The 23,337-nt window shown below is 40.1% G+C and overlaps 1 long non-coding RNA gene across 1 annotated transcript; it reads left to right on the top strand.

The window, feature by feature from the left end:
* Nucleotides 1-204: 204 nt before the first annotated feature.
* LOC141278483 (uncharacterized) lies at nt 205-6,730 on the top strand. Its single transcript, XR_012331242.1, has 3 exons — nt 205-361; nt 5,290-5,452; nt 5,581-6,730. It is a non-coding gene; the product is annotated as an uncharacterized lncRNA (long non-coding RNA).
* Nucleotides 6,731-23,337: the final 16,607 nt, after the last annotated feature.

Raw genomic sequence — 23,337 nt, 5'->3', positions numbered from 1 at the left:
TAGGTTAGTCTATTTTCATGCCCCTATTGTGTTGCTCAAAATTCTCACGTGAAAGATTATATTATGTAACTGTTAAACTGGACGCAAATTTCCAGCTGGGAATAATGTGTGCAAACTATAACACTTTAATAATAAAAGTCTGCTCAAGATAATACTTTGGAGAACAGAGACCATTCGTTTCTGTGATTTTACTATTGAATGTACGTTGAGCCAACTGGAATAACTTTTGTTTACAGTCTAGCTGTGAAATACTGCATAGGGGCTGACAGCACCCAAGGAGAGGAACACCATTGGGAAAACACCTTCCTGCCTTACCCCTGATCTGGAAGGACCCTGTGTTAAATTTGGAGTCTATTTTAAGGTAAATATTATTAACCATGGTAACTTCCAATTTGGTTAATCTGGCAAACCAATTGACCTGGACTATTCAAAATTCAAATAAATGAAAAGCCACTAAAATCGTGAATTTACAGCTCCAACAGGTATAGGCCTCTTTCTAGGGGCTTCCACAAACTAAATCAAAGCCTCACACTCTTAAAAATGTCTGCCATTTTTGCAAGAAACATGGCCGTTGGAAAAAGGATTGCCTTAAACTAAAACACTTTAAACAATCCTCCCGTGTTAAACCTTCAGCTCCTCTTATGGACTGAGCCTGCTCGAGGACAAACAAGGGGTTTTTCCAATCCTTCCCTTCAGTCTTCTGGACGAAACTTCCCTATGATTGGAAATGAAGTTCTTACTGTCTTAACTGGCACTGGAGCCACACTATTCACGCTCAACCACACCAACCTCAAACACTCCCTTCCTCAGAGCACTGAGAAAATTCAAATGGTGACAACATCTAATAAACCCCTGATAGCTTACAAGTCCCTTAACTTTCCTTTCCAACTGGGCTCCCTCCAGGACAGCTATTCCTTCCTATTGCTCAATTCTGCTCCTGTCAACTTCCTAGGAAAAGACTTTTTAGAAAAATATCATGCTGCCATCTTTTTTTCTCTAAAGAGGGAAATTATCCTCGAAATTGATTTAACCCCCTCAACAACTAATGGCATTCCAAGCTCCTCAATCCTATTAGCAATTTTTGCCCTTAGGACAAGCTTCTAAAATGACATAAACTTAAAACTCCTCAAAGAAGTCCCTGAGAAACTCTGGGCAAAGTCCACAGCCAACATTGGGTGGATTCATTCAGCTCTCCCAATTCAAATTTAAATTGACCCTGGTAAGCTTTCTCCTAATATTGAACAGTATCCTTTAAATCTTGAGGCCTTAGCAGGGATTAAACCAATCATAGAGGAATATAAGACACAAGGCCCCATAGTCCCTTGCACCAGTCCTTGTATTATACCCATTCTCCCTATTAAGAAACCCGAGGAAGAGGATAGAGATTTGTTCAAGATTTGAGGGCTATTAATAACATTGTTATCTCCTTCTTGTTATCCAGTTGTCTCCAACCCTCATACCGTTTTAACGGCAATACCTACAGAGAATAAATTTTTCACCATAATAAATCTCTGTAGTGAATTTTTCAGCATACCCTGTGGATCCTGAAAGTCAATTTTTATTCACTTTCATGTGGGAAGGACAACGATACCCCTGACTATACTGAGAGCTTTTTCTACTTTTCACAGATCCTAAAAGCAGATTTAGCAGATGTCGTTTTTTCCACAAGGGTCTACCGTCTTTCAATATGTTGATGAACTTCTTTTCTGGTCCTCTTGCAAGGAAGCAAGTGAGCAAGATAGCATCCGTCTCCTCAAGCTGTTAGTAACTAAAGTCTTTAGGTCTCTAAAGAGATTACTGCTTACTCAAATCCAGATCAAATACCCAAGACACTTGATCTCAGATCAAGGACTCCTTTTAGACCCTAAAAAGATTCAAAATGTCTCAAATTTCCCACAGACCAAAAGACGACTTCAAGGATTTGGGGGTCTGGCCAGATACTGTAGGAACTGGATACCTAACTTTTTCTTAATTACCCAGTCTCTTTATGCGTTGCTCAAAGCTGAAGACCAGATCCCTTAGAGTGGGAAGAAAACACCTTATGGCTTTCCAGAACCAGAAAAGCAGATTTCTCAGTCCCCCTGCTTTAGGACATCCTAATTACCAGCTTCCTTTTTTTCTCTTTGTGTAGGAAAGGGAAGAGAATGCCTTAGGAGTGCTTATTAAAAGGCACAGAGGTCAACACCGACCCCTTAGCTATTGCAGTCAACAATTAGACCCTGTAGCCAGAGGTCTTCCCCCATGAATGAGAGCTATTTCAGCTGCAGCAGCGCTTACAAAATCAACTGAAGAAATAGTTATGGGCTGTCCACTCATCATCTATGTTCCCCATGCAATAAAAGCCTTGCTCAATTCTCATCACACTAAACACCTTTCTGCAAGCCGTCTTACCTCATACAAAATATTGTGACTAACTTCTCCTCACATAACTCTTTCCCACTGCAACAACCTTAACACTGCAAGCCGTGTCCCTCTACCTACTGAGGAAACTCCTCATGACTGTCTGATCCTGACTGATCAGTTATTAATCCTAAGAGCTGACTTACAAGAAACCACTATTGCTAATGCAGAGATTTTATGATTTATTGATGGTTCTTATTTGAAAAATGGCAAAGGAAAATATTGTGCTGGGTATGCAGTCACCTCATCTTTTGAAGCTATTTTGAGGCAGCTCTGCTGATGACTGCTACTTCAAAACAACACCTAGAACTCCATGTTTTAACTAGAGCTTGCACCTTAGCAGAAGGCAAAACTGTGAGTATCTATACAGATAGTCACTCTGTCTTTGGGGTAGTTCATGACTTTGGCATGCTTTAGAAAGTATGGGGGGCAGGGGAGAACCAGATTAAGAATAGAAATTGGGATGATCCAACTTCCATTTGTTCTAGCCATCGTTTAGGTGCGTGTACGTTCAAAACTAAATTCAGATGAAACCAAAGGAAATAATTTGGCTGATTAGGACACAAGGACAGCTGCCTTACAAGCCAACCAACCTGAAACTGTTATAGCAAACTTTAAATTAAAATTTAATTTAAAAAATGACTAGCGTCAGACGACATCTGATGCTAACGGCTTTCCCAAGGTTCAGGACCAGGCTAGTATATACATACACACTGCTCTAACCTCATTACTGATCCTTTTCATATTAGATCTGCTCTATCACACTGAATAATTTACTGAGTTTAATGATACTAATTCAACATTGTTGCTAAGGAAGGCCCACTCAATTGGCTGGTGGTTTCGGAATATCACTTAATGACTTCCTTTATTATGTCCAAGATGGTGACATTTTGTTGGAATCTATTTAATCTTAGCTGAAGTTTTTACCTTCGCTGAGGGTGCTTCTTTTGAAAAATGGGGAAGATATTATTCTAGTGAACTATTCCCAAAATAGAGCAACTGGGGGACCTCTCTCTGAGTGCTTTGGTATGTCTCCAAAGACCACAATCATCCGGATCTAAGGGCTTTGTAGTTATACTTTTCACCAATAATTTCTCCTTGGTTTCCAACACTCTGGTAGATTTTAAGCATCTGGTAGATTTTAAGCATCCAGCCCCTAAGACTGTCTGCAGAGTAAAACTATATGATAAGGTGTCTCCACCTTGCTTTCAGTTGACACAAAACATTTCTCTAAAGCCCTATTCCTCTAACGTTCCTACCACCTGTACCCTCTTTTTCCTTTACCTCTGGCATCAAGCAAATGACGGACCAAAATTTGTAAGAAATGTGATGTCATCAGCGTACGCCAAGCCTTTTGTCATGCTGGGATCAGATGGTTGTCAGCCGACCCTTAACGGTCTGTAAAGGCCGCATGGATCCTTGGCTAGGACGGATCCCTAAGTTCATACCTGTCACTGAAAACATGAGTAACCACACTCTTGGCAGCATACTATGTGCCTCTTCTGGATACACCTGTGTATGTGGTTACAAAGGAGAACCATGGGCTTATGAATATCTAGAAGCTGGCATATGACAGGACAATACCTTTGGGAATACCATAAATTTAGTTTCAAGTTTTTGTTAAAGAAAAACATCCAAGGAGAGACTCGGCAGCCCCTTTTTATACCCAATCTACTCTCCATTGATTACCGTTGCCAAAGGACTTGTTCCCTGGATTGGTGCAGTCCATAACGACCTGCTGGTAAAGAATTTATCCCTAAGCATAGCTAAATTAGAAAATTCTACCGCTCGAGTCTTGGCTCAATGGCAATGATCCCTGGATTCCCTAGCAAGGATTACATTTAGATAATCGAATAGCACTCGGTTATCTCCTTGCAGAACAGGTTGGTATCTGTGCCATAGACAACACCTTCTGCTACACCGGAATCAACGCTTCTGGTGAAGTTGAATTAGAACTCAAAAAAATTAGAAAAATAGCAGAAAACCTCTCTGGTCCAATATCCCCTGGTTCCCTATTGATGTTTTCAGCTGGTTTCCTTCAGGTTCAGGCTCTCGGCTAACATCAGGACTTCAAATTTTGCTCATTCTTTTATTACTGGAATTTTGCTCTGGGCGCTTGATTTAAACTTCTTATGCTACTCCTCACTCTGTTCTGCTCCAAAACATCTATGAGAACCAAGATTATGGTTGCTCAACAGATTGAAATGATAGATAAATCTTATTCACCTGAACCTTCATGTAACTCGATGAAATTCCCAGACAAGGAAACTGCCTCAGAATCACTTCCTAAACATCTCCCTGTTGCTCCAATGTGGCCTAACCCTTAAGATACTGACTCCTTGAAATAACCACGGAAGATTAAAAATTCCCCCCAATGTAGGACATGACTTTCTGGGACAGGTCCATCCCAGCAATGTGAGACAAAGCAAATCTGTAAGTTGATTAGCAATGTTTTAGAGAAAGATCTTGATCAAGAGGGGGAAATGTGAAATGTGAAATAAAATGAAGCCACTTATGTCGAGGGAATTTTTAAAATGGAGCCAGGAGGCCATTAAGGAGGTGGATCTTACGCCTGTCCTCACCTGGTGGATCTATGAACTCTTGAACTGGGCCAAACAACAAATACATTTGACCCTGAACAATGTTGGGGGTTAGGGGCACCAACTCCCACACAGTCAAAAATCCTTTAACTTTACAGTAGGCCCTCTGTCTCTACAGTTCTGCATCTGCAGATTTAACAAACCAGTTAAAGTATTTGTAATGCAAAACTCCCTTCTTTGCCTTTAAAAGCCCCTGACGTTTACTCCCTAGTGGGACACCGAGTGGGTGCAATTCTTTGCAATTTTTTGATCCCAAATAAACACTTTTTGCTTGATTATTGCCTCCTAGGTTAATTTACGTCTACAGAGTCACCTTCCTTTCTTCCTAGTGATGACTCGCCTGACTTTAGGCGAAAAGTTGGAACCAGAATTAAGAGGAACTGAGGGAGCCCATGCTGCAAAATATTGTCTTCCAAAAAGGAGAGAGGAAAACAATTCATTCATTTTTACAGGTATGTATTGAGCATCTACCTTATGTTGGCATGGTATTAGGTGCAGGGGATATAGCAAAATATTCAAAAATCTCTGAGCTTGCATTCTTGTTGGGGAGACAGACAACAAACATGATTTTTTTTTAAAGGAAGTAAAATTCCCAAGAGAAATGAAAACACATCCTCACAAAAACTTGTACATGAATGTTCATAGCAGCGTTATTTACAATAGCCAAAAAGTGGAAAGAACCCAAATGTCCATCAGCTGATTAACAGAAAAGGAAAATGTGGTATGGCCATACAAAGGAACATTATTTGGCCACTGAAAGAAATGAAGTACTGATGCACGCTGCAACATGGAAGAACCTTGAACACATGCTAAGTGAATAAGGTCAGTTACTAAGGTTCATATAACATATGATTCCATTTATATGAAATGCCCAGAACAGGCACATCTGTAGAGATAGAAAGAAAGTTAGTGGCTGCTTAGGAGTAGGGACAGTGGGATGGTTTGAGGGGAAATGGGGACTGACTGCTAATGGGTTCAGGAGTTCGTTTGGGGACAGTGAGAATGCACTATAATTGATTGTTACGTTGGTTGTACAGCTCTGACAATAATACTAAAAACCATTGAATTGTATGCTTTAAATGAATGAATTGCATGGTATGTGAATTATACCTCAATTTGAAAAAGTAAAATTTATAGTACATTCAGTGGTGGTAAGTACTATGGAGAATGTTAAAAAAATAAGGGGGAAGGGCATGGGCCGAGCAGGGCTGGGGGAGTTTCGGAGGGTGGAGCTGGGCTACCATTTTTATACAGAGTTGGGAGGGTAGTCACCCATTGGTGACTTTTGAGTAAAGATCTAAAGGAGGTCAGAGGAAAACCTTCGACTCTGACAGCTGCAAGGGAAGGAAAGTTTTTTCCATCACTCAGTCATTCCCAGAGGGCAATTCAGATATAACGAACACTAGTAAATAAAGAGTAACTACAGTTTTATAAAGTTCTTAATATTGCTAGCATATTATTTTCACATTTTTCTACATGTTAAACATTTAAATAAGGCCGGTGTTGGTCAGAAAACACTGAGTGCATCTGAAGATTTAGGAATTTTAGAAGTTTTGTATGGTGGAGATTTGGTTTTTATTGTTTGGAAGGTGCGCACAGTAGAATGCTGTAAAGTGTAGTTGTATTTTTTTTCTTTTGCCTTTCTCAATTGAAAAAATAAATATTAATAAACATGGCAGTCAGCAATTTATTCCCAAATACTTTAATTTTCCTCTCTATTTTTTTTTTTTTTTTTTTTTTTTTTTTTTTTGCTGTACACGGGCCTCTCACTGCTGTGGTCTCTCCCGTTACAGAGCACAGGCTCCAGACGCGCAGGCTCACGGGCCTAGCCGCTCCGCGCATGGGGCACGAACCCGCGTCCCCTGCATTGGCAGGCGGACTCCCAACCACTGCGTCACCAGGGAAGCCCAATTTTTCTTTCTTAAAACACTGAATTTTCCCTCTTCTTTAACTCTTTGACGTTAACTTTGTAAACAAATACTCTGAATGTTGGGACAATACAGGAAACATTCTCCGGTTAGCATGTAACTCCTCACTTTGGCCAGAAGAGGGCACTAGAGAGCTTTTGGGCTGCTTAATCCCAAAGGGCTGGGTGGAGCCTGAAGCATTCCTTTAGCCCCGCCAGCTCCAGCCCTGACTCAGAAGCAGGCTACCCACCACTTCTCTGAAGGACAAGCTCAGACACATTCTTTAACGTATAACACTTCTTTAACCTCAAGCGTGACGTTCTGCGAAATCTTCAGACTCTGACAATATGTGCTTATCCCCTGATACTTGTTTTGTGTTCTGCTTTTGTTTTTAGCTCTTTTTGAGGTAAATACAGGATTTTAATTTCATTTTACATAAACCACACAAAAGAAGCACCAAACATGTTTCAGGGCACATGCGTCCCACTAAAGAGAGGCAATACCGGATATGGACAAAGTACAGCCTAAAACAGCTGACTGTAGCTCCTCTGGTAAAAGTCTGGTGGCCTAAACTTGCCTTGATACCCAACAGAAGTCTTACATTTCAGTCTTGACAGTAAAGGACACTGAGAATGACAATAGCTAATTAGCCTAAGTTTTGAAAAGTGCACAGATGTCTAATAGTAGAGCAAACTTATTTAAAATTGATAGTGACCAATGTAAGATAGGCACTCTTAACTACCGTGGATTAAAGTAGAAATCGTTGAAGACTTTTAGGAAGACAATTTGGCAAAACCTTTCAAAATTTTAAATGTGCTTAACTTCAACCCAGTAATTCCACCTTTAGAAATCAGTTCCCTTGTATATGTGCACAAAGATGTTATATATAATAATTATAATAATGATAATAGCGTTTAGCTCTTACTATGTGCCAGACACAGTTGAAGAACTCTGTATATGCTGACTAATTTAATTCTAAAAGTAGCCCCATAATCCCCACTTTATTTGTTTTTTTTGCTTGTTTTTTGCGGTACGCGGGCCTCTCACTGTTGTGGCCTCTCCTGTTGCGGAGCACAGGCTCCGGACGCGCAGGCGCAGCGGCCATGGCTCACGGGCCCAGCCGCTCCGCGGCATGTGGGATCTTCCCCGACCGGGGCACGAACCCGTGTCCCCTGCATCGGCAGGCGGACTCTCAACCACTGCGCCACCAGGGAAGCCCATAATCCCCACTTTATTAATGAGGAGACTGAGGCACAGAGAGGTTAAGTAACAGCTATGAAGTGGTGGAGCCAGGATTCAAATGCATGTAGCCTGAGTCCAAAGTTCATGCTCTTAACCACTATGCCATGCAGTACAGGGTATTTACCGTTGCACTGTTTACAATAGTGTAAAACTGGAAACAACCTGTGACTATTGCTGGTGGAATTGTTAAATAACTGATGGTAACAACCATTTTATCAAAATAAATTCAGTTTAGATATGCTGACTCTGAAAGAGCCCTAAAGATATATTGTAGGGAAATGGGAAAAAGGGGAAAGAAGCAATTCTCAGAATAATACATATAATATCCCATTTATGGGTTTTTAAATTACAAATTTGTATTTGGACATATATAAAAGCATAGTAAAAGGATGGAAGGACCTACAGACATCAAACTATACTAGTTGTAGCCTTTGGAGAGGAGAGTGGTACTGGGGATGGGGGTGGTTGTAAAATGGAAATTTCATGTTTTACTCTATATAATTCTGTATTACTTAAATGTTTAAAAAAAATAAAATAGGGCTTCGCTGGTGGCACCCTGGTTAAGAATCCGCCTGCTGATGCAGGGGACATGGGTTCGAGCCCTGGACCGGGAAGATCCCACATGCTGCGGAGCAACTAAACCCGTGTGCCACAACTACTGAGCCTGCACTCTGCAGCACGCGAGCCACAACTACTGAGCCTGCGTGCGTAGAGCCCATGCTCTGCAACAAGAGAAGCCACTGCAATGAGAAGCCCGCGCACCGCAAAGAAGAGTAACTCCCGCTCGCCTCAACTAGAGAAAGCCTGCACACAGCAACGGAGATCCAATGCAGCCAAAAATAAATAAATTTAAAAATATATATATATATGTTTATGTACTACAGTAACACCCTTTCAAAGAAAGAAAATGACATAGTGTAAAAATAGAAGTGAATCTTAGCAAGCAGTCCAATCAACCCCTTCATATCACAAATGAGGAAACCGAGGTATGAAGAAGTAAAATGGAGTGTGTACTGTTATATGTACAATGACTGAGCAAAGCTAGAGCCTGCCAGCCTGACTCCTGCCTCAGGGTTCTTTGTGTTACATCATTTTGTCTTTCCCCGGTAAAACTTTAGAAAATGAGTTATGTACGATTTTAATGTGATTTCACAGTTACACTTTATTTCAGAGATTCATAATTATGTGGCCTTTAAAAAGTTTTGGAAGGATATATAATGTCAGTCATTCAATCAACTAATATTTGTTAAATCAAATAATTAGACATTACTAATTAGATGCTAATTGCTATATGCCAGGTACGGTGCTAGGCCCTGGAAATATAACATTGATCCAAATAAACATAGTTGTCACCCTCAAGAATTATGAGAAAATGTTTACCACATTACCATACATGAAGAAAACGAAATGTGAAGCTGTATATTCTAGAAGAAAATGCACAGAAATGTTAACAGTGTTATCTTAGGAGTTATGTGGTTCTTTACATATTTCCATGCTTTCTTTTTCTTAAAATTTTTCGATTTGCATGTATTTCTGTCACAATCGGAAAAATATACATTAAAGAATCAAATAGTAACTCCTTGCTAAGTTTTGAAACATATTGAATTATATGAAAAGAGAAGAAGGCCATTGTACTAGAGGAAATCAAATGTTTCCTGGGGGAAAAAAGGCTTGGGCTAGCTCTTCTATTCCTGACTCTAAACTGTAAATCTATGGAATTCCCAGACTTCTCAGAGGGCACAGAATGGAGGTGGGAGACATCTTTTGTCGCATTACTAGGGAACATCAAGCGTAAACTTCAGAAGAAAGAGCACTGGGAACCACTTCAAGCTAGCAGTTTAGTCCTCAGGCTCTGGAGAAAGACAACTCAGCTCGGCCCCTTTCTAGCTATGCAACTTCGAGAAATGTACTTGCCTTTCTGAACTTCGGTTTCTCCATCTGTAAATGGGAACAAGAGAGAAATTATATCACTGTGTGGTTATGAGAATTAAAAGAGATAATGTCTGTAAAATGCTCAAAACCATGATTGTCACATAATTGTGCTTAGTTTATGTTACCTGCTGCCAAGCTCAGCAGCAGGAGCTTATTCTCACTTCCCTGACCATCCCCCTGACTCTGACGTCCACACACAGTCCACACACATATATGGACGCATACACTGAAAAACACAGGCTAACCCATAGAGAACATGTCATTAGTGCACTTTTAGGCCGTCATACAAATCAGCTCCTCTACTTAACAATTGGACTAGAAAGAGAATTGCCCTGAATATTAAAATATAATAATAAATAGAGAATGATACATTAGAAGAAAATTTTCACATTATTGTTTAAGCTTCCTCTATGTCCATAGAAATAGGTCTTAATATTTTACAATATCCATTGCTTTATTTTCCAAGTCCCTTAAAAATAATGTTTTCTTTTTCTTTAAGCATATATATTTTTAAAATTTATTTATTTATTTTATTTTTGGCCACGTTGGGTCTTGGTTGCTGCGCGCGGGCTTTCTCTAGTTGCAGCGAGCGGGGGCTTCTCTTCATTGCAGTGCACAGGCTTCTCACTGCAGTGGCTTCTCTTGCTGCGGAGCACGGGCTCTAGATGCATGGGCTTCAGTAGTTGTGGCTCACGGGCTCTAGAGCACAGGTTGTGGCGCACAGGCTTAGTTGCTCCGCAGCACATGGGATCTTCCCAGACCAAGGCTTGAACCCGTGTCCCCTGCATGAGCAGGTGGATTCTTAACCACTGCACCACCAGGGAAGTCCCTAAGTCCCTTAAAAATAACCAGTAATGAAAGGACTCTGAAGAAAACTGGCCATATGGTAATGCAAGACGGCTTAGCCCTGAATTCCAGAGCTCCCAAATAAACAAAGGCTTGGTGCTCTCCTGACGTGGGGCCAGCAGAGCTATCCAACTTGAAGAGACCACATGCGCCTGGACAATGTGGATGTCCACAGCCCCCATGGTGACTTAACCCTTATTCATTGTCCAGAGCCAGAAGTTGGTGCTTCAGCACTTTGATGCTTTGAAGAACCATTTGTCAAATACACAAATGCCATTTGTGTAATAATGCAGCACCTGCTAGATTTTTTTTTTTTTTTTTTTGCGGTATGCGGGCCTCTCACTGTTGTGGCCTCTCCCGTTGCGGAGCACAGGCTCCGGACGCGCAGGCCCAGCGGCCATGGCTCACGGGCCCAGCCGCTCTGCGGCATGTGGGATCTTCCCGGACCGGGGCACGAACCCGTGTCCCCTACATCGGCAGGCGGACTCTCAACCACTGCGCCACCAGGGAAGCCCCAGCACCTGCTAGATTTTGAAGGAAAGTAAAAAAATTCAGTAAGCCTACAGTGAAATCATAAGATCATTTTCCAACATGTAGTCCTCCTGCTGAGATCCCTCTTACAGCCACGAAGGAAGCCAGCGCCAATAAGGACAGAAAGAAAGAAAACCAGAGCCCTGAATCCACAATGCTTGAAGCTTGGAACTACCTCTGGACTCTTCAATTCTATGGGCCAATAAATCCTCATGCTTTAAAAAAAATAACCTATAATGGATAAATAGTGGTGAAACAAGTGAGTTTTTTATTCTGGTTTTGAGTCATAGAACCAAATTTTTTTTTTCTTCCAGTTTTATTGAGCTATAACTGACACACAGCCCTGTATAAGTTTAAGGTGTACAGCATAATGATTTGACTTACATACATCATGAAATGATTATTACAATAAATTTAGTGAACATCCATCACCTCATATAGATACTGAATTAAATAAATTCTCGTGATTTACTCTCTTAACAGCTTTCATATATAACACACAGCACTGTTAAATTATATTTATCATGTTGTACATTATATCCCTAGTCCTTATTTATCTTACATCTGGAAGTTTGTACCTTTTGCCTTCATCCAATCCCCCTCCCTTGCCCCCTGCCTCTGGTAACCACAAATCTGACCTCTTTTTCTATATTTGTTTGTTTGTTTTTGAAGTATAATTGACCTACAACACCATGTTAGTCCCCGTTACACAACATAATGATTTGATATTTCTGTACATTTCAAAATGATCACCATGATAAGTCTAGTTAAGATATGTCACCATACAAAGATATTGCATAGTTTTTAACTATAGTCCCCACATCGTACATTTCATACTCATGACTCATTTATTTTGCAACTAGAAGTTTCTCCCTCTTAATCTCCCACACCTATTTCTTTCCTCTCCCCACTGTGGCAACCACCTATTTGTTCTCTGTATCTGTAACTCTATTTCTATTTTGCTGTGTTTGTTCATTCATTTTATTTTTTAGATTCCACATCTAAGTGAAATCATACAGTATTTGTCTTTCTCTGTCTGACATTTCACTTGTGATAATGTCCTCCATGTTCATACATGTTGCTGCAAATGGCAACATTTCAGTCCTTTTTGTGCTGAATAATATTCCACTGTGTGTGTGTATATATATATATATATATATATATATATATATATATACACACACACACACCCTACGTCTGTCATAGAACCAAATTTATGGAGCATGGACTTACGTAGAGTCACACCAACATTTTAACAGTAGCATGTTTGTTCCCTAACACTAGGAATTCCAAATCCTATTTCTTTTGGAATACTTTTAAACTCAGATTCATCTCATATATATTGCAAGTCTAAGCCATAAGTATGTTTTACTGAGGAACACATTACATAAATCAACTTGTTGTTTGCACATTGGGAAGGCTTACCAAGTGGAGGAATCGCTGCTGTGCAAGAGGTGCTGGAGTGCTGGGCTGACTGAGCGACTTGAGGCCCGAGGGAAGCGTGTGAAGAAGCACTGTTCCAGGGAGTCACTCATCCATCTTTCTTCTGGATTTGCTGCTGGAGGCAACATACCAAACACTGAGGCAAGGGGGAATGAGGTATCAATACGTTTTAGATAAGGAACTGCTTGACCTAAGCAGAATTTCTCCATTTCCTTCTCTTTGCTCTCAAAGGGAGTAAGAAGGAAATAATGTGCGAGTAAAGAGGTGAATGGGAGAGCGGTTGTGTTTTTACCTTATAAATGCTGAAAGACTTGAGTCGCTGAATACCTTTATCTGGCTTTTGCCTGTTTAGATAACAAAAACCATATTCAGGCAGCCCAGGGAAGAATACAGTAATGGGGATTTAGAAAACTCCAAGCAAGGCCAGTTCAAAGCAGGTTCCAGTTTGACTTGTAAATGTAATTCATTTTATCTTGTAGTCTTGAAAAGTTAATATCTTTCTAAAGAACTTGGAATCGGAGGGTAACTAATGAACGGGAAGAAAATGGAATGGTCTGGGCCAGAATGATTTGGCATGGGGTGGGAACCCCATCTCCCCCTGCCCCACCAGACAAAACAATTGAAGGTTCCATTGCGTTCGTAATCAAGTGCATCTCCCCAGCCTAAAGTTGAAAGCACTCCACACATTGGTCCGTGCTTATTTCAAGCCTTGTTTCCTGCTAAACTTCATTTAACCCATACAAACACAGGTGACTCCTTTCATACCATTTCTTAGCTTTGTGCTTTTGTTCAAGTTGCTCCATTCCTGCTTGGAATGCTCTCTTCCTCTCCCTCCCCCGAGTATCTGCCCATCACATTTAAACTCTTTATTTAAAGCATAGCTCAAAGCTGACATGCTCCAAAGTGCCTTGCCAGGGTCTTCCAGCAGGAAAGAATCTCACTGTCCTTAATATTTCCATAGTATTTTGTATGTACCGATATTGTACACTTATTGCCATCTGTCTTGTATCACATTTATTTATGTGTTTATCTTCCACACTTGGTTTCTAGCTCAGAATGCAAAGGCCATGTGTCCCTTTCACCTTTGAGCCTCCATCTATGAGCTCTGCACATACTGTATAGCTCCTAGACTCGGTACCTTCCTATTTCCTTACAGTACATATGTACTACCTATAATAATAACTCACTTGTACTCATTTAAGCACTGTTTTAAGAGTTCTACATATATTGACTCATTTAAAACACACAACACTGCTATGAGGTAGGTTACCATTATCATCTGCAGTATACAGTTGAAGACACTGAGATGTTACAATAAATTGCCCAAGGTCACACAGCTCACTGATTGCAAAACTGGGATTTGAATCCAGGTAAGTCTGGTTCCACAGTCATACTCTTGGCCTCTAAGAGACGTATATATAATCACCTTTAATCTTTTTCTTTTTTTTGAAATCAGAACTTTATAAAAACTCAAGTTTTATATGTAACAGGGACTGTGTTTGGGGTTTCTGTTCTTCTTCATTGACTTTTTATTCTTATGCCATCATTGCTTTGGTAATTGTAGCTTTGTAGTACATTTTAGTGACTGGTGGTGCCCATTACCTTTCATTAATCTACATTTTCAATTGTCCATGTCACAAGTATTTCATTCTTTCATGTGGACCTAACAATCATTTTTTTAAATTTCAAAAATAAATTCATTGTTTTTTGTTAAACATTTTACCATAAAAATTTTCAAACACACACACACACACAAACAGTAAATACTTTTCTGAGGCCCTGTATACCTATCAGCCAGATTCAACAGTCAACATTTTTCCCAGCTTTGTTGAGATATTAATTGACATACAACATTGAGTAAGTTTAAGGTGCACAATGTGATGACTTGGTACACATATATATTACATATCACCATAATAAGGTTAGTTAACACATTCTTTTTTAAAAAACTTATTTTATTGACGTATAGTTGATTTACAATGTTGTGTTAGTTTCTGCTGTACAGCAAAGTGATTCAGTTATACACATATATACGTTCTTTTTTTTTTTGCGGTACGCGGGCCTCTCACTGTTGTGGCCTCTCCTTTTGTGGAGCACAGGCTCCAGATGCGCAGGCTCAGTGGCCATGGCTCACGGGCCCAGCCGCTCCGCGGCAAGTGGGATATTCCCGAACCGGGGCACGAACCCGCGTCCCCTGCATCGGCAGGCGGACTCTCAACCACTGCGCCACCAGGGAAGCCCTATATCTACGTTCTTTTTCATATTCTTTTCCATTACGGTTTATCACAGGATATTGAATACAGTTCCCTGTGCTATATAGTAGGACCTTGTTGTTTATCCTTTCTATATATAATATTTTGCATCTGCTAATCCCATATTCCCAAGCCATCCCTCCCCCGCTTTGCCTCCCAGCAACCACAAGTCTGTTCTCTATGTCTGCAAGTCTGTTTCTGTTTTGTAGATAAGTTCATTTGTGTCATTTTATTTACTTATTTATTTTTAATAAATTTATTTATTTTTGGCAGTGTTGGGTCTTTGTTGCTGTGTGCGAGCTTTCTCTAGTTGCGGTGAGCAGGGGCTACTCTTTGTTGCCGTGCGCAGGCTTCTCATTGCAGTGGCTTCTCTTGTTGCAGAGCATCGGCTCTAGGCATGTGGGCTTTAGTAGTTGTGGCACGTGGGCTCAGTAGTTATGGCTCACGGGCTCTGGAGCACAGGCTCAGTAGTTGTGGCGCACAGGCTTAGTTGCTCCATGGCATTTGGGATCTTCCCAGACCAGGGCTCAAACCCGTGTCCCCTGCATTGGCAGGCAGATTCTTAGCCACTGTGCCACCAGGGAAGCCCCATTTGTGTCATTTGAGATTCCACATATAAATGATAGCATATGGTATTTGTCTTTCTCTTTCTGATTTACTTCACTTAGTATGATCATCTCTAGGCCCATCTATGTTGCTGCAAATGGCATTATTTCCCTCTTTTTTATGGCTGAGTAATATTCCATATATATATATATATATATATATATATATATATATATATATATCACATCTTCTTCATCCATTCATCTGTCAATAGACATTTAGATTGTTTCCACGTCTTGGCTGTTGTGAATAGTGCTGCTATGAACATAGGAGTGCATGTATCTTTTTGAATTAGAATTTTGTCCAGATATATGCCCAGGACTGGGATTTCTGGGTCATATGGCAACTATATTTTTAGGTTTTTGAGGAACCTCCATACTGTTTTCCATAGTGGCTGCACCAATTTACAATCCCACCAACAGGGAACACATTCTTTAACTCACAAAATTACCATTCTGTGGTAGTTGTTGTTGTTATGGTGAGAACATTCTTTTTTTTTCTTTTGTATCTGGGATGATGAATGTTAACTAAACTTATTGTGGCAATCATATAATCACCTTTAATCTTAATTATTGTATTGTTTTGGATAAGTCAGAGACTTTGATAAGCCACACATTGTATGTGGAATTCTAGAGGTCTGATATCATAAGTATTAGATTAGGAGAATTTGACTGAACATGAGTAAATCCATTGAAAATTAGAAGCTGTTGAAATAGACATTTCTTACATTTTCAGGCTGCCAGCATCTTTTGATCACTCTTGCTATGTCTAGGAAGAGTGTCTGGCTTTAGGAGTCCTGCTTCCTCAAGAGAGAAACCCAGAAAACTCAATTCCTCAGGATCCTGTGCAGCTTTCGCATAGGCATTTGAGACTTTATTTCAGAAGCTGCATGAGGAGACAGGCTCTGTCTCCAAGCGCAGAAGCAGAGGGATGGCTGTGGTTGTAAGGTTGAGTTCTGACCCAGTTAGCCTTTGCTGCCAGCAGTATGGGCACAGTAAGGTCAATCCCTGGCAGAAGGGCCATGATGTGCCCTCCCACAGTGTGGAGAGCAGGGCCAGCAGCAGCAGGTTCCTCATCAGACCAGTTCTGCACCGTGGTTTTCAGGGTTGTTCCTGGAAGTGTAGCCTTAAGTCTGTTTTCTCCAGTCCTCCTACTGATTCTGTGAGCCAACCTGTGATACTGTGATTTATAATAAGAAATATATATATTTGGTCTTTGTCTCAGTGATGACAGCAATAAAGATGCCTTTTATTATGTTAATGAGGTGACTTTTGGAAAGCCCCAGGATAACCTAAGGATGGGAGCTAGTTGCTAGGGGAGCCAAAAAAGTGATTAGAGGGTTGGTGGCCCTCCTATTCCCCTCTCTACTTCCAGGGAGCAGAGAGGGGCTGGAGACTGAGTTCCATCACCAACAGCAAGTGAGTTAATCAATCATGCTTACGTAATGAAGCCTCCATAAAAACACAAAAGGATGAGCCTTGAAGAGTTTCCGGGTTGGTGAATACTTGGAGCTGTGGGGGAAACGGCATGCTCAGAGGGCACGAAAGCTCTGTGTCACTTCTCACATACCTTGCCGGTGTGTCTCTTCCACCTGGCTGTGCCTGAGTTATATTCTTTTATAATAATCTAGTGAGGAAATTGTTTCTCTGAGTTCTGTGAGCCATTCTAGCAAATCTGTCAAAGCCAAGGTTGGGAGCATGGGAACCTCTGATCTATAGCTGGTTGGTCAGAAGCACAGGTGACAGCCTGGACTTGTGATTGCTGTCTGAAGTGGGGGGGGGGGGGGAGGGATGAGACAGTCTTGTAGGACTGAGCCCTTAACCTGTGGGGTCTGATGTTAACTCCAGGTAGACAGTGTCAGAATTGAGTTAATTGCTTGGTGGTGTCGAAAAACACACATTAGACACTCAGTATCCTCTTTTACAGCTTTATCAGGCTATGCTTTGCATACCATAAAATTCATCTGCTTTAACCCAATATCTTTTCAAAACTTCTTTTAATAAACTGCTTAAATATCCAGATTCAGTTTCTATTGTTTGTAACTGAAAAGTCATTGAGTTTTCTATAATCATAAAATGATTATGGCATTTTCTTTGGGATGATTTATTGCCACTTTTATTATCGTAATTCTTAAGTTATTCATGAGTCTCTCTTTGTTCAATTGCATTTCTTTTTTTTTTTTTTTTCCTGTACGTGGGCCTCTCACTGTTGTGGCCCCTCCCGTTGCGGAGCACAGGCTTCAGACGCGCAGGCTCAGCGGCCATGGCTCACGGGCCCAGCTGCTCCGCAGCATGTGGGATCTTCCCGGACCGGGGCATAAACCTGCGTCCCCTCCATCGGCAGGCGGACTCTCAACCACTGCACCACCAGGGAAGCCCCAATAGCATTTCTTTGGCACACTTTATCACACCCATGATATATTTTAAAAATAAGGAATATCATAAAAATGGCAAAAGCCAACATTTAAGTAGATTCTCTTTTAAGGACCTCCACCTAACTGACTTACCTGGTGCTCACAACATTAACTCTTATGGCGAGGTGGCTGCTCTATTATGCTTGAGGTGTTTGTTCTCAGACCTTTTAATGTCAGTTATACTTTTTATTGTTTAACCTACATCTAATTTGACAACTAAACAGGTTTAAGTGATTCGATCTTATTGCGTGTTTCCAAGGCGTTCAATTTACGTTTCACAGAAACAATTTTCTTTCTTTTCATTCTTTATTATATTTTATTGATTTAGGTAACTTAAAAAATTAAACTGTGTACTTAAACACTAATGGAAATGTCAGAATGAAATGTTACCAATCAAAAAACCCATTCTTGGAGGCTGCTTCTGCCTAATGTCCTTGTGATATATTAGGTACTGCATACCTCATCAGAGAGCGAAGGCTGTCCCTGTATCTGTGTTGGAAGCTGGGTTGCTCAACGGACATACCTTGCTTATCACCAAAAGGGAAACTGAAGACCAACTTAGAAGCCTGAAGCGGTTTAGTCCTTTAATTAAAAAGTGAAAGGTATCAATACAACAGAGGAATGAAGAGTCCCATCCAATAGAAGAGTGTGGTATCTAAACGATAACAAAATTAAATAAGAAATGACAAGCTGCTGGGTTTTTCTGTTGTGTTTTTGTTTTTTGGTTTTTTTTTTTGGTAATCTGAGGTCTCAGGTCTTAAACATTAAATCAGTTTATCTGGAAATCTTGTGTAAAAATGGACTGGGATGAATTCAGTAAGACAATAAGATATGGATAGTATTTTCAAAAGGTATTTTTAAGCTAAATCTAATCATCCCTTCTCAGCATTTGAAACTCAACCTATGTCCCACCACACAAAGCTATACCACAATAAACAAAGGTCCAGGGCCTAAAGAGATAGAGGAAATGAATACTCTTTGGAAGTTCTTTCTAGACAGAAAGTAAATACAGCCAAACAATGGAGTATGGTTGTGGTATTTTTCAGATATGAGCTAAATTCAGCGTGGTGTGTTACCAAGCACAATTTACTCAGCATGAAATGTTCCAATTCATAAGGAGGTGTGAGGAGAAGCCCCAGTTTACCTGCCACCATAGATTTTAGAGGAAGATCAAGTCTAAGGTTTACTTTTGGATTCTAAGGACTTCATGCATCTCAGGGCACTGAGGCCATGAATATTTTGGTTTTCACTGCAAAGTTACAGTAACTAACTCTGGTGGTTTTTAGAAACATATAGAATAAGGTTGCCTTTGTCAGCAAGCTATTAGAAATAGACTGTTGATTAACCCCTGCACAATGTCTGATGTTTAACTTCTTGAAGTAAACATTTGCAGGTCACAGCAGTGACTTGGTAGGTTTTACATATCACTTCAGGTGGAGAGGTAAAGGTATTAATGGCAAACTACACATCTGATCAATGTATCTGTTCCCTGTGTTTAAGAGTTGAAAGTGAATTAAACTTATGAATGAAATCAATCTCTTAGATTCTAAAGTATAAATTCATAACAATTTCAAGAAAGATGTTTATAACTTTACAATTTCAATACAAAAGCATGATGTCTGAAATTAAAAAGCATAAAACTACGAAATCTTTAAAAAGTTTTAAAAACATTTTAAGTGTTAAATTTCTAGGACCATGGTAGGAATTGAAACATTCTAGGAGTTGCTAGATTTCTGGAAATAATTACCTGCAAGGAGATTAACACCTCTCAACTAGTTAGTGGCCCAACTCTATGCTATTGTTCTTTGGTAAAGGGGCTATTCATTCATCAAGCTGGACCCAGCCAACCAAACAAAGAGACTCTTGGGTGGCTGTTCAGGTGGACTCCAGGACAAGAAAAAGGACTGCTCATTTCCTCAAGATTGAACTTTTGATCAGTGCTGTGTGGCCAAGCTAAAAAGTTTGATAGGATTTTAAACAAGGCTTTAATGGCATTTCGGAAGCCACCACCAAATATCCTCCACTAAGGAAGCAAAGTAACAAGTTAGATGGAGCCAGATGGGAATTTATTAAGGAAATTCACCTCTGTTACTACAATGTGCATAGAATTCTTTTGGCATCTACAGTCATGGCTGATGAAAATTTTACAAAAATATTATTCACTTTGGCAAATCTGAGGATGTGATAGAGGTCTTATTCACAACTGTCAAGTTTTTAGTATCTAGAATGGGGTTGAGTTTCCAAGATGCCGGGGTACAACAGAAGAATGACTGACAAAGCTTCCTTTCTCCTGAACCTTGTATTCTAGTGGTGGAGACAGACTGTAAACATCTTTCTACAATATATTTTTACAAACTGTGATTAGTGTTTTGAAAGAAATAGGGTACTGAGAAGAAACTAGCAGATGGGGAGGGCTTCCCTGGTGGCGCAGTGGTTGAGAGTCCACCTGCCGGTGCCGGGGACGCGGGTTCGTGCCGCGGTCCGCGAGGATCCCGCATGCCGTGGAGCGGCTGGGCCCGTGAGCCGCAACGGGAGAGGCCACAGCAGTGTGAGGCCCGCGTACTGAAAAAAAAAAAAAAAAAAAAAAATAGCAGAGGGGAGCTAATTAAATAGGGTGTCAGAGAAGTCCTGAGTTGGGGACTTTCTTTTTTCTTGTATTTTTTTCAGTTGAAGTATAATTGCTGTTCAACATTATATAAGTTACAGGTGTACAATATAGTGGTTCATAATTTTTAAAAATTATTCTCCATTTATAGTCATAGAATATTGGCTCTATTCCCTGTGTTGTACAATATATCGTTGTAGCTTGCTTTATACATAATAATTTGTGTCTCTTAATCCCCTACCCCTGTTTTGCCCCTCCCCATACTGGTAACCACTAGTTCGCTCTCAATATCTGTGAGTCTGCTTCTTTTTTGTTACATTCACTACTTTGTTGTATTTTTTAGATTCCACATGTAAGTGCTATTATACAGTATTTGTGTTTCTCTGTCTGACTTATTTAACTTAGCATAATGCCCTCCAAGTCCATCCATCCTGCTGCAAATGGCAACATTTCATTCTTTTTTACTACTGAGTAATATTCTGTTATATATTTACCATTCATACTTCTTTATCCATTCATTTGTTGATGGACACTTAGGTTGCTTCCATATCTTGGCAATTGTGAACATTGTGGGTGCATATATCTTTTCAAATTAGTGTTTTCATTTTTCTCAGATATATGCCCAGGAGTGGAATTGCTGGGTCTTATGGTAGTTCTATTTTTAGTCTTTTGAGAAACCTCCATACTGTTTTCCACAGGGGCTGCACCAATTTACATTCCCACCAACAGTGAACAAGGGTTCCCTTTTCTCCACATCCTGCTCAATATTTGTTATTTGTGTTCTTTTTGATGATAGCCATTCTGAGTTGGAGACTTTTAAAACGAGACCCAAATGATGAAAAGAAGCCATTCATAGGAAACCCAAGAGGATCAACACAGGCAGAGGTACTGCAAGTGCAAAGGCCCTACAAGTCAAAAGGCTTGACATGTTGTAAAAAAACTGACAGAGGTCTGTGTGACTGAAGCATCAGGACCAGCTGCTGTAGGAAGAATGAAGTGAAGGGTTACAAAAATGGAAACGTTTATGATCAGTTATGGTATTATTGCAGAGGCCCAGGTGAAAGATGATAGTAGCTTGGGTAGGGTGGTGGCAATTAAGGTAGAGAAACATGTTCAGATTCAGGATATATTTTAGAGGTAGAACCAGCAGTTCATAGGCATCAATGCTTCTGGTTGTAATAACTGAAAGACTGGTAACCTATTTATTAGGATGAGGAAGTCTGGAGTATTATAGGATATATGGGAAAAGAAAAAATTCCCCCTTAAACATATTAAATTTGAAATGACTGAGTAATCTAGGCAGTTAATCATACAACTGGAGTTCAGAGAAGAAAGCTGAGGACCAATAAAATCAGGGTCTAAAACAAATAAATAGCATTTAGAATCATGAAAATGGATGAGTTCACCTAGAGAAAGTATGGATAGAGAGGAAAAGAAGAAAGGGCTCCGGAAGGATTCCAAGGAACTCGAGTGCTGAGAGGTGGGGTAGAGGGTATTAGGCAGAATAGATCAAGGAGGAGCTACCATTGGAATGTGAGCAATGTCAGCAGACTGTGCTGTCCTGACCTGGGTGGAGATTCCAAGGTAGGAAAAGCTGAGTTGAAAACTGTTCAGGAACCAAGCATAATGAGAACAGAAAATTACCCATCTGGCCCTATGGAGGTCTCTGGTAAACTTAACAAGGGTGTTCAGTTGAGTTGAAGGAACAAAAGCGAGAGTAGACCCTATAACCCAGAAATTTCACTTCTCAGTTATTGGAAACAAGAAACTCTTGCATGAGTGCACCAAGAGACTCATACACAAGATGGTTATAACTGGTTTGTTGCTGGAGCAAACTACTGGGAATGACCCAAACTTGCATCCTTAGGAGAATAGATAAATTGTGCTATATTCATAGAATGGAATAGTATAGAGTAATGAAAGTGACTGCTTTAACATGGGTAAATCTCACAAACTTAATGTTGACCAAACAAACTCCCGAAAGACTCAAAACATCTGCAGTATAATTCCATTTATATAAAGTTTCAAAAATGAAGAACTAAATAATACCTTGTTTAAAGATACATATAAAAGGAAATGATAACACAAAATTCAGAAATCCTGTTACATAGGACATATAGGGATGCTCAAAGATTATATATGTGTTATATATACACTTTGGTGGCCTAAAGATAGCTACCTAGCTTTGTCCACTGTATAGGCCTAAATGCATTTATCAAGCCAGTAGCAATGAGCGCTGCTAGCACCCAGACTGTGATCTCCAAATAGTATCTCGTACTAAAAGTAACAAGCACACTTTGGGAAAAGAACTGATTTCGGGTATAGGACAGGGAATGTACAGGACAGGCTTGAAAATCTTGTCTTAGACTTCAGGGAATGTTTTGAGATTGCTAAGGTTGTGTCAGAAGAACGCAGAAACCTATCTGAAGAGGCTCCCACTGACAAAGATAGGAAAGTTTAGGCATCCATAAGGATAAATACTGCACTGGATTGAAAAGCACATCAAATATATATGTTTACCTACTTTTCTTATGTAAACTACTGCTGTTGGTTACCTAAA

The sequence above is a fragment of the Tursiops truncatus genome, chromosome 1 (assembly GCF_011762595.2).
Source record: "Tursiops truncatus isolate mTurTru1 chromosome 1, mTurTru1.mat.Y, whole genome shotgun sequence".
NCBI classification, from domain to species: domain Eukaryota; kingdom Metazoa; phylum Chordata; class Mammalia; order Artiodactyla; family Delphinidae; genus Tursiops; species Tursiops truncatus.
Note: the sequence above shows the minus strand (reverse complement) of the source record. Positions and strands in the feature narration are given on the sequence as shown.